This window comes from Scomber scombrus, chromosome 7 (genome assembly GCF_963691925.1).
Source record: "Scomber scombrus chromosome 7, fScoSco1.1, whole genome shotgun sequence".
Classification (NCBI taxonomy): Eukaryota; Metazoa; Chordata; class Actinopteri; order Scombriformes; family Scombridae; genus Scomber; species Scomber scombrus.
The window spans coordinates 20,584,869-20,597,649 of NC_084976.1; the positions used below are offsets into that span (position 1 = coordinate 20,584,869).

General features: G+C 42.2%; 1 protein-coding gene and 1 long non-coding RNA gene across 3 annotated transcripts in view; both read left to right on the plus strand.

Moving 5' to 3' along the window:
• The first annotated feature begins 1,474 nt into the window (after nt 1-1,474).
• On the plus strand, nt 1,475-5,360 carry LOC133983007 (uncharacterized). 2 transcript variants are annotated; one of them, XR_009925362.1, is made up of 3 exons: nt 1,475-1,706; nt 2,451-3,693; nt 4,143-5,360. It is a non-coding gene; the product is annotated as an uncharacterized LOC133983007 (long non-coding RNA). The 2 variants fall into 2 exon arrangements; XR_009925361.1 differs by having other exon boundaries at nt 2,451-5,360.
• Nucleotides 5,361-7,332: 1,972 nt separating this feature from the next.
• The window catches only part of cicb (capicua transcriptional repressor b), a 36,067-nt gene continuing 30,618 nt past the window's right edge, over nt 7,333-12,781 (plus strand). The window contains exon 1 of the mRNA XM_062421734.1: nt 7,333-7,479. The gene's annotated coding sequence lies outside the window, so the exon portion shown is untranslated. The remainder of the gene's footprint in view (nt 7,480-12,781) is intronic.

Here is a 12,781-nt window from a genome sequence, read left to right on the forward strand (position 1 = left end):
TAGAGTGTGTGTGATGAGAAAGAGAGAGAAGGAGACAGAGAGAGAGAGAGAAAGAGACCACAGGAACCACTGTGCTCTGTCACCTGTGCCACATCCCTCTCCCCTCGCTTCCCTCTGAGCGCCTGCTTTCGCGGAAACCTGTGCAGAGCCGGCTCTGTGCTCCACATATAACCACAACCTGTGCATCATGCACACACTGCACAGCATAAAGCCTTTATGAATGCCCTGACTCTCTCTCTCTCTCTCTCTCTCTCTCTCTCTCTCTCTCTCTCTCTCTCTCTCTCTCTCTCTCTCTCTCTCTCCTCTCTCTCTCCTCTCTCTCTCTCTCTCTCTCTCTCTCTCTCTCTCTCTCTCTCTCTCTCTCTCTCTCTCTCTCTCTCTCTCTCTCTCTCTCTCTCTCTCTCACACACACACACACACACATAATACTGTTGCATTCTCTGTGTGAGTTACGGTACGGGGAAAGGCATGCTAGTAAGTTCACCACATCCTTCACCATACAGAGAATAGCTGCACCGCACAGGAGTGAGGAACTTTCACAGCGACGGCACTTTGTCACACCGAGCACAGACAACACTGTGCTCACATTGATGTGGTTTGTTTGAAACTATGCTGCATGTATTTCCTTTTTTTCCCTTCCTTCCTGCCAATCTTTTCTTTTCTACCTATCTGACCCCCAAAAAAGAAACACCATATTCATTTTTGTCTCTCTTATGAAGAGCTGAAATGTCATTTACTGACCTGATGTTTAAAGGTCATATAAATCTTAATGAAAGAGGGCCAACACCACCAAAACAAAAATAGTTTACTTTGCTCTATCTGATTCAGTATTTCACATTGAATGTCTCCCCCTGTTGCTGAAACACTGCACTGCACATTAATCAGCCTTAAGTGTAAAGTTCATTAAAGCGTATTAGGGAGTTAAATCCACAAATAACCAAAAAAAGCATTTTTAAATAACATGAACTACAACCTACAGTATGGCATAGGGAATCCATAAATGGGTAAGACAAAATTACACTGTATACAGATAAACAAATATGCACATGCATACATGAATAACTTGTTTTTTTTGTCTTTTAGATTTAAATAGTTTCTCCCGTAGAATTCACATAACAATGCCAAATAAAAGTTGAAAAAGTGCTATATTTCTCACTGTGGAGAAGCATTTTCCTTTAAGTCCCTCTATGTACATTTGACAGGAAATTTCATTTTCTTTTTTTTTTCTTTTATGGACAGGCTGCTTTGTCTCACTTAAAAGTCCTATAAGTTATTTGTTTTTGTTACAATAAGAGTTAAATAGCTCTACATCTCAATAGCCATCGCTGATACAGATTTGTTTGTCATTAACTTCAGTCTCCCAGTCCCTTCGCTCTGTAGTAAGCAGAAAATACATTTTCTAGTATCTCGTTCCCACTTTATCCAATCAGGAGAAAACTCCACAAAGAGCCTCTTAACTTACGGGCAGAATTTCCGCGTCACTCACCAATGGCAGAACAGGTGACGCTAGGAATGGTCTACACAGTCAAATACACCAAGCAAATTAAGACGGCTGCAGTGAAGAAATCTAACAGGGAAAAGATGACTCAAGACAGTCATACAAGAACTGCATTTATATCGGTGTGGTCTTCAATCTGTTGGAAAAACCTACAAGTTTTGAAGGGGTTGAAAAGCGATGCACGGCTAGCTGTACTGCTCCTGGACAGGTAAGCTATATTTTACTTTGAAGCAGCTATAGGAGCGAGGAGAGAGGGGAATGCTAACTGCAAGAAAGGACAGGACGTAAGCCAAAATGCTGATATCGCTTACAGCCCCTTTAATGAACACGAAGCAGATGATTTGTAACGCACACTAATCTGCTCTTACCTCATACAACTAAAACATTGATCCATGTCCATTATATTTACTAAATCCCCACTGATGTGCCTTTAAAAAGCGGACTAAAGGGCCAATAAGATTTCTTCATTCCCATATTTTACTGCACATTTTAGTAAAGTTCAACGTGTAAAAAAGAGGCAGCAATTACACAACACTTTTCAGTCACATAATGATGTAATAAGCAACATACTTTAACATTCATGTTACATATGCAGTTATGAAAGTCTGATGAAGTTGATTTGTGGATAAGTAAGTAAAGATTTATTTATATAGCACTATTCATTAAAAGCATCAAGCAAAACTTGATAGTAAAATGCATATAAGAGCAGACATTGTGTTTCTTATAGTACAAAGTAATATCAGGTGTGTATATAGGTCATATACAGAATTTTTACTTAATTTAACAAAAACCTGGAAAATTTACAGTGGCATGTTATAATGTCATAAAAGTGCAAAATCTAATGCAAAAGTTACACAAATTAAACTTTAAAAAAATCCTAAAGTGAGGATTAAACAGTCTGTCTGCATTGAATGTAGCGGTGCTTGTTTTCATCATCTTGTTTTTAACACAGGCAGGAATATGCACATCCAAAGACGCCTGTCCATGAGAGAGTCTGCTCTGCTGCTCCAGGACCTGACGTGGACCCCCAGGAACAGCTGAGTGGTGTAACGTTACAGTGAACAAGAATGCAGCGAGCACAAGGGCTTACTGTTCTCCATGCTACAGTTTGTATAGATGCAGGCCTTCTACACATGTGTGTTAGACTTTAATGACGCTGTGTGCTCTGTCTTTTTTACACATTTATCAGGGTCACAGGGCCAAACACATCCATATACGGTTTTCATCATTGCTTTTGTGGTGACATTCCCCGACTCAAACTGGTTTTATCTTCAGGTTTAATGCCAGTGTGTGCTGGCATGATCCCCCCCCCCCCCAAATCCTTAACCTTGCAGAGTCTGAGGGGAGCATTTATCAGACATTATTAGACAAGATGACTCTTAGCAGCCTCCTCCTGTAAGCTACAGGAGGAGGCTTGTCCTCTGCTGACACTTGATACACAATGAGCCCATTCCTTCAATAACACACTGTCCCTAAAAGCCCTGGTTAAATAGTGCACATGCTCAGTGGGAAAAAATTACAACTACAAATCTATTCAAAGACCTCTGGTCCCTTACATAAGATTGTTTTTGTAGAATCTGCCTCAGTCTGTGCAGCCAGTCTAAAAAACAAATGCGCAGGGATAAAGCAGTGACTTGTTAAATTTACAACATAAAACAAAGTATTGGACAAATTGAAATGGCCTGACGATGGCGCTTGTTGTAAAAAGGTTAATGAATCACTAAAGTTATCACAGTTCATCCTGACAGGGGACACGATTGTTAGTGCCAAATTTCATCACAGTCTGTCCAATAGTTGTTTACACATTTCACCCAAGGCCAGAAAAAAAGGAAAAGTTTGAAGAACAGCAAATTCATTAGAATTCATGGTCTGATAACCATTAATCTCTGTATGCAAACTTTTCATCCCATTCTGAATAGATGTAGAGATAGTTCACCAGATAAAATGTGACCTGCTGGTAGTTGTAAAGGAAAAGATGATGCACTTAGGACATGATTAAGATTCCTCGTCTGGGCACCTTGAATGTCTGTAAAAAAAAAATGACATGGCCGGTTTTAAGATATTTCAGTTTGGATCACCTCGACTGACCAACCTCGCCATCCACAGAGCCATGCTGCTAGCGTGGCTAATAAAAAGAAGCCGTCTTCAACTGGTGTGTCTTTACTGGCCCTCTCTGATGACTCCATTCCTATGAGGTAACACTAATCCGTAGCTCCAGGGATTGTAAAAGACGGGATTTCAGATGATATATACTTGAAATCCAACCTGAACCTCCAGAATCTGAGTTTTATTGTTGGTTTTGATCATTTTATTGGAGCACGCTATCTCCAGGACTGCTAAGCTATTGCCTTGAGAACCTTTTAGTCTTTGAGTTTTCTGTTTTCATCACTTTGTTTGGGGTTTGATGGGGCATGCATGGGGCTAACTGGGCTGGGTGAGAGGTCAGGGGAGGGTCAGGGGGCTATGCTACTGTGAGGGTCTGCTTTAAGAATTTCTGAGGTGAGAGGCATTCCTGGTGGGTGTCTGGCTTTATGTGGGGTTCGGGCTAGTTTTGGATTGGTACGGAGACCGGGGGGGGGATAAGACTGCTGCAGAGCATTTTTACCGATTTTGTATCCCCCTCTCTCTGTCTGTTTTCTCCCAGACTCATGGTGTTTCTCCACGTCTCCCCTCTCTCTGTTTTCCTCTGCTGCTGTCTGTACCTGAGGCCAGACTGACAGCAGAGCCCAGCAGGAGAGGAGGGTCTTGGGTGTTTGACTGACAGACCAGTGACGAGTGCACAGAGAGAGGGTGAAGGGTGAAGGTCGGAGGTCAGGCTCCCATGGAGAGGAGGAGAGCAGATCTGGGAAAACAGAGGAGGGGGGGGGACTTGCTAACGAGATGTAAATGCAGAGAGACGTAAATGCAAACAATTATTGGATGTAATGAAATAATATAAATAATAGCATCAAGCTAAAGAAGGTTATATGAACCTAAACAGCAACTTTAACACCAGTACAAACGTATAAATAATTATCCAAAAGACATAAATACCAGAGAAGAGCGTGAATCTCCATTCTTGACATTTGTAATTGTCGTTACTTAACTCCACTTGCATCCGCTTCACTGTCATCACATCACCTAATCTAAAATTTTAACGTGACTTAAACTTCAATTACTGACATGAAACATGAATGTTTGGACATGAACATTATGAGTTTAGAGTATGCAATAAATATACAGTACATGCAATGATAATGTGCCTTGTTATCCTGATTGTTGCTGTCATTATCACCAGTCCTGAGCCCAGTAAAGCAACAATACTCCAGATCCAGCACTGCTGCCAAATCTGTCTGTAGTTAACTGAAATCTCTTTAACCTTCTTGTATTTTAACTCTTTGTAACATGTCGTATTTGTATTCTTGATCACTTTATCTTACTATGTTAATCCCAGGAACATTGCACATGTATATATCTCAGATTTTGTACACATTGCACATTTATCTTTTTCTGTATGAGGGTATATTCTGTATGTTAATCTCAGGAACATTCACATGTATATATTCTCAGGAACTTCTGCATATTTCACATGTATATATTGCAGATTTATTAACACAAAGATCCAGTTAACTGTGTATAGTATTTTATTTATTTTATCCTATTTTGTCTTATTTATTGTTGATTCTGTTTTAAGGAAACGTTCACCCTTACACTGCTACTTTATCCCCACTACTGCTGTGTCAATTTTAATTTTTACCCAAAGGGATCAATAAACATGCATCTTATCTTATGTTTTGTCTGTGTGGATGAACTGTATATAAAGTGGTCCTCAAAAAGCTCCTCAATTTGTGAGACCCTGAATGATAAATCCCACTAAAAAATATATGTTTGAAGTAATTTGTCTCTATTTTCATCTATGTTTAAACTCCTGTCCTGCTCAGTAACTTTAAAGTGGTTCTGTTTTTTTATTTTTATGTATGTGTTTATATAGAAATACAAATATCACTCCATGAACAGTCATCACATCTTTAAAACCCTTAAATATCAGTTTCCACTATCAATTGGGCTATTTTTCCCCTTTGGTAACCCAGTATGAACTCTTACATATAGTTACCGATATCGGATAGGTCTCCTACATGCATAACGACATGGAGGACCTGATGGTCACCTGATGTAGTGAACACCAAATATATGGAAACACAACAATAGTACAAAAAATGAATCTCCTAGCAATAAATGTTTTAAATAAATCCTGAAAAACATTTTTGTGAACGAATTGTTAAGCAATTTTTACTTTTAGGTTGCAGTACTCAACATCTACCACTAGATATCACTCTATATCAACATTTAATCAACATCCAGACTTCGGTGTCTTCCTCACTCCAGTCAACACACTCATAGACGCATCGCACACAGACATTGTAAGTACACTTTAAAAAAAAAATGCACAGCTCGCTTCAGCCAATCGTAACTTTGGTGAATTTTTTTAGATTTCCACATCTCTTTTCCTCCATCATATACCTCTATGAGAGATCAGCTTGCATGTGTCAAATCCCACCAACAGGTGGCGCTGCTCCCGTGAGATCCCGCATGGCTGTTTGTCTCAGCATGAGTCTGGTCCCCTACTACACACAGAGCACAGGATTATGTAATGTTTACTATTTAGGCACTATATCTTTCGTAATGTCGTGTGATTTCTCTTTTCCTATGAAAAAAAAGTTAAAGGTCATAATGCAGAGGCCACTTAACAAAGTAAGCACGTGCAAGATGCCAGTCTCACACACGTGCCATCATCTTCAACATGCACACTTTCCAGCCGGTACTCAGCACACCGGCTCGTCTCCACCACTGCCTGCATGTTACAAACATGGGGTTAGCCGAGTTTACGCCAGACCACGCCCCCTGTGTCCAGCTGGTGGCAACACTGGTGATGACATCACCGCTGCGCGCGCCCATTGGCCATGAGACGGCGCACGCCTGCCCAATCGCTTGCCGGTGAAGTGACGTCAGCGTAGACGGCTCCCGTTCACATTCAACGGAGTGGGCGGGGCGCCGGGGTTACCGACGTCAGAGGCTGCGCTGTGATTGGCTGCGAGCGGAGAAAGTGAGCGTCTGTTGCTGAGAGAAAACGGAGAGAGGGAGAGCGGGGTTTGCAGCGGGCACCGATGCGTCTGCTGCACCAACACAACTCATCAGCTCTCACACAAAGTTTCTTAACATGCATCCCTCTGTGTTTCCCCTCTGTGTGCATGCTTTCACTTAGAGTCTGAAGTCTTGAATGATGGTTTATTATAAATGAGTGCACAGTTTTGGATGCTGAGTCACAGAGTTAGAAATTAGCCGCACCGTGGGGGCTTTCTTATAATCCTGCTGCACCAACTTTCTTTGTGGACAAGCAGAGAGAGGAGTTGATGCATTATCACCGTCTGCTCAGGGATGGCACTTGCGCTGTCAATTATGGTAAACATACTCCTTTTCAGAAGAGGAGGGGGCATGTGTGCCTTTTTATTGGCCCTCGGTTACTTGCTCCCTCCTCTCGGCCCTCCCTCGTGCTGTTCCTATGGTTCCCAAAGCTGTGATTGGATACTGTAAAGTTTGGGACAGGACACCGGTCTGGCTCAGCATCCCCGCCCCCATTGGCTGAATCCCCCCGTCTGTCAAGTAGACTTTGACAGCCGGCCACGCCCTCTGATCTGGGGCGCCGACGCTGATTGGCTACTGTACCTGTCAGCCATCTCTGATTGGTCGGTTCGCCCAGCTGTTAGTGGTTCATTCACCATTTTGTGACTGTAGTGGAAAAGAAGACCGATAGTTTTTTATATCCTTGTTTGAGTTTCTGTCGGGGAAAGACATGTTTTGCGGAGGAAAAGTAAAGCGTGAGTCCGGACCGCACAGCCGTCAGAGCGGACAGCAGAGGGATGTTACCAAGAGTTGTGCGAGCCGCCTCATCAGCAAATTAAGACCATAAATCTTTCTCTGGCGAAGGGAAAAGCTCTGTTTGGGTGAGTTGAAACTTAAGTTAGCGAGAGGTAGTGAAGCTCAACTGAGACTAATTTTTACATTTCAGGAGGCGACGAGTTAGCACAAGCTGGGAGCCAACTGACAACGGTCGTCGGTTGCTCTGATACCGTCCGAAGAAACGGAGTGACACCGAGAGAGAGGGGAGGAAGAGAGGAGGGGTGGTAGTGGAGGTGGTGGGGGGGTAACAGAACAGCCTAAAAACTTTCTCAAATGTTTTACCACAGTCCCACGGACGACTAAGAAACGTTTTAGCTTTGGTCGGTCGTTTTTTTCAATATTGTGGTTTGATGTTGAGCACTTTTCCGTGACCTTAGTTTTCCAGTTGTTGTTTTTTTTTGCGTAGAGGGAAAGAGAGAGAGAGAGAGAGAGAGAGAGAGAGAGAGAGAGGAGAGAGCAGCGCTAGCGTATAGTAAAAACAATCGACCTATTTGCAGCATTGCAGCCCAAATGTTTACTAATAAGCAAACGCATAGCTTTTTTTTTTTTTTTGCTTTGCATTTTTTCCCTCGCTGTTTACAAAAATAGCACAGGGAAGAAAATGGGGGAAAACAACCAGAGGAGCGTCTCTATAATGTCCCGTTTCCTTGTCGCTCCTGACGGTGTTATTATGTGGGTATACTAACGTTAGTAGTCTGCCACCGTCGCGTACTACGACTACTACAACCACCACTACTACTAACGATACTGAGCTGCTTACTAGAGCGAAACACCAACACCAAAATGTTTCTGCTTTTTTTTTTAAATTCCCCTAAGTTTAAAAAAAATAATTTAGACAAAGTGTCACCTTAGTGGCAGCTTTCTGTGGAGTGGCTGCGTGTGTGTGTGTGTGTGTGTGTGTGTGTGTGTGTGTGTGTGTGTGTGTGTGTGTGTGTGTGTGTGTGTGTGTGTGTGTGTACTATTGGCGTTGTAGTGGGTATTTGCATGCCAAACATCGTATGTATAAGGAAGAATTAGGCCCTCTCTATAGTTGTGGATAATAAAAACGCCACTTGAAACCGGTTGTTTGTGTTTTGTTACCGAGCACCGTACGCAGAGCAGACCGGCTGACTGCCTCGAGTCATAATACTCCTTTGACATTGTGTATCTCCTTTCGTAGTACTCGCAGAGATCAGCGCAGTGAAACCGGGAATGCATTTCGGTTTTTCCCTCGCCGACACTCCACTTTCTGCACTGCAATCCCCACCATCAGTGTCGATGCACCCTTGACATCTCTGACTTCGCAGTTTTAAACAGTTTTGTCATGTATTTAATTTGACATATTTCCAATAATAGTCATTTAATAGTTGTTTTATTATTTTAGACTTTTTAGTGTCCTCATCTGTGGCATGCATACATTTCCTCATGTCTTCATTATTGCACTTGTGTAAGGCAGGAGACAAATCCCTGATGGTGTAGGCATCTTTGCATTGCTTGTAGAGCAGCTGACCATTTATGTGGCATTGGCAGTTCTGTCATTTGGTCCCAAACAGGAACAGTCACCTCTGATCTATGCTACAGCCTCCTGATCAATAGGAGGCCAGAATGCACAAAAATCCAGGCCTCAGTGTTTCTCTTTTTATTGATATGATATGTACAAATCAGATATGCCAACCACTGAACAGCTGCCAGTATTCATACTACGTCACAATGGATGTTCTCCATAACAAACTCGCTCACACACTTGCACGCCCGCACACATACACACTTCACAGCTCGCCCTCTCGGTTTGCCGAAAATACCCTAACAAAATGTTGTCTTTTACTTGTGTCATGATGCCTGTACGATCACATCCCACTCACTCATGAGAGCGCAAACCAAAGTGTGTGTGTGTGTAACAGAGAGCATGTTCTTTTTTTGCTGTTTCATGTATGAATGTGGTCCCCGGTGACCCAGTTAAGGGCAAAGCTGCCTTGCCATGATGCCACGAGTGTAAGGGCCACGGTAGGCTTTACTGTCACGGCCGTCCCTCCTGTCTTCCTCTGTCGTACCATCGCATGTTCTCCTCTCCATCCCTGTCCCCCGTCACTGCAGCCCTGTGCCCATACAGACACCCATAAAACGCTTTTAGGAGAGGGATGAGCTGCAGTGTGCCTGGTAACAACGTATACACTCACACACTGACATGTAGTGCAAATGCAGCAGTGAACAAGGTAGACACAACCTGAAGGTAGCCGTACACAGTCATATACATCGTGTAGTTTAAGTAGTTCGTGTCCCCCCAACATTACCCCCCGTGCACACATCCTCTGCCATGTTGCGGTGGGGCATAGGCTAAATTCTCTACGACCGGCTGAATAAACTGGCATCGAGGTGGAGGTTTACTAGGGCTGTATAGTCTAGTGATGAATATTGAATAAATTCTCCTTTCTTTAATGTTGACTTTGATAAGAGATTGTTTCATGAATGACCCGTCTGTGTGTATGCGTGTGTGCGTGTGTGTGTGTGTGTGTGTGTGCGTGCGTGTGTGTGTGTGTGCGTGTGTGTGTGCGTGTGTGTGTGTGTGTGATATATTCACGTTTGGCACATATTCACCTTCATCCAACCTGCAAAGGAATCATCTGCAAAAGTGCTTCTTGAATGAAAATCTAGATTTATACTCTTAAAATTTAAGAATCCTAACTGTCCCATTTTTATTTATTTTTACGTGTTTATATGTAAAAAGTGAAAATTGCTCTGGCCACAGTGTGATTTCCAAATGTGCGTGTGTGTGAGTGTTTATCCCGTGCGATGAGTGTGTGCGTGTGAGACAATATATAGGTCCGAAGGAGATTTTAACAGTGCATGACTGCACTGTAAATTCCAGGGAGGATGTTAAGTGTGTGTGTGTAAAGTTTGATGTTGCTATGCCGAGTAGGGGGGGTTATATTGTGTAGGCCTGTATATTTATTGGGTGAAAGAGCATCTTTTTGCTGTTTAAGGAGGAGTCCAGTCCAACGCCATGGAAACGATAGCCGCCGACTATCTGTCTATTTAGGATTTAGCTGCAGACCAGACCAGTAAATATTTCACTCCTGACCTGCTCTGATGCTGGAAGGTGTAGACTTCTCAAATTGCCTAAATTATGACCGAGCTGCTTTCAGCTCACAAGACAATCAGCAATTTAACAATAATTTTCTTTATATTTTTTGGTCATAATTTGTGATTAGCAACTTGTGCAATGAAAGCGACACCCAAGAGAAGAGAATTTGATTTAAGCTCCGTCTCAGCATCTTGGATTGTAGCTTACAAACAATAAAAGCACTTATTTCAATTTAGTGGATAGAGCATAACTTGTGTAATTCTTTTTATCCTTTGGATTTAAAGAGTATGTCAAATGTTCAAATCCTACATGCCATTTATTTTGTGGCAGCACCATTTCATCAATTTTAAAATTATAGCTGCCTCATACATTCATACACTTCTCCCTCTAATTTAATATAACATATCTGGTATCTTGGTATTTTTGTCTGGAATTTCAAATAAAATTCTGTGGACAAGAAGGATGCATCATATGTTTTTAGGATGGACCCGCAAATGAATACATACATTTTTAAGAGTGGAAATGTTTTTAGAATCAAACTCTTAAGTAAAAAAAATCTTAAGAGGCTTCCTGTGATGAGTAAAATGTTTTAGACTGATGCAGAGCAGCTGCTTCACTTTTCAATACTTTGCACTGAAAGTAAAGATAGGTTGATGTCTTACTCTAAAGCCTCTTCGTTATCTACATATTGTGCACATACTCTGTCGTGCTGTCCAGTGCCTTCAAAGTTACAGAATGTGAATACACACACATGCCTGCTGCCAGCTTATCAGCCAAAGCCTAAAGCATTTTAGGAGGCCATGAGCATGACCAAACACATTTTTCTTAGCTAACATCAGATCCTACGGAGTCATTCAGTCAACCAGTCAGTCAGCCAAGTGGCCCTGACTCCTTCCTGTCTATTCCAATGCACTACAGTAACTCCACAAGACCAGCAGACCCAGTCCAGGCCTCAGCGTCGACTCTCATGAAGGGATGAAGGGACTTGGCCTCGTAGTAGTAGGAGGTACATTCCTGAAGTCCCGAGTTTTCTCTCTTTTTTTTCTCTTGCATTGTTTAAGATTGGTCTTTTTTTTTTTTAAAGAATTTATTAAAAAAATCGACTATAATTAGAGAGTGAGCAATGTGTCATATGTGGGGTTTCACTTCTCTCCATATTAAAAATATATCCAATATTTTGAAACTACATACATGATGCAACTGCAATTAATTAAAAAAGCATCAGTGTCAGTATCAGTGTTAGTGTTGACCAACTTTACCTAGGAAATTATCCTTTTGTGTACATTTCATTGTTGTGCATTGACACTCAAATGATGAAATTATGACAGAATTACAACCAAAATTGTGATTCAATAATAAAAATGAAACCCCTCTTTTTTTAATACAGTAGATAGTGTGTAAGGGCTGAGGTCAAAATGGAGTGTCAGAAATGAGTGTGTGAATGACTCAGGACCTGGACTTTTCTGTACAGGCAGGAAGGGGACGTGGTGTTACTGGTTTGAGTTGTGTTTCATTTGTCACAGCAAACAAATGGTTAACAACAAGGTCACCTTATGTGTGTGTGTGTGTGTGTGTGTGTGTGTGTGTGTGTGTGTGTGTGTGTGTGTGTGTGTGTGTGTGTGTGTGTGTGTGTGTCTGTGTGTCTGTGTGTCTGTGTGTCTGTGTGTGTGTGTGTGTGTGTGTGTGTGATGAACTTTTCCGATGTCGAGGAGAGAACGTCTGCTCGTGTATACACCAAGTGTAAATGTGTGTGTTGCGGTTTGTGTGCGTTATTTGCAGGAATGTAGGCATTTGCACATGTTACTGAGTTGCTGAGTTAAGCGGAGGAGAGTGTGTGTGTGTGTGTGTGTGTGTGTGTGTGTGTGTGTGTGTGTGTGTGTGTGTGTGACTGTATTTAGCCTGTAATCTTGCATCAGTGAGTGTGCCAGATCCTGTGCCAGCCTTTTAATTTCTCTCATTTTGGGCGTATCTTACCATGGCAGATTATTCCAATTATATTGTCTTTTTGTCAAAATGTGTGTGTGTGTGTGTGTGTGTGTGTGTGTGTGTGTGTGTGTGTGTGTGTGTGTGTGTGTGTGTGTGTGTGTGTGTGTGTGTGTGTGTGTGTGTGTGTGTGTGTGTGTGTGTGCGTGCGTGTGTTGGAAAGAGTGTCAGTGAGACAATGACAAAAGGCGACTGGGAAAGACTGAGACATCGAGAAAGAGTGAGAGAGGGCCAGCGAGTGCTAGAATGACTGTGGAAATTCCCAGTGACTACACAAGAACGCTCTATTTGAACAAACAGCC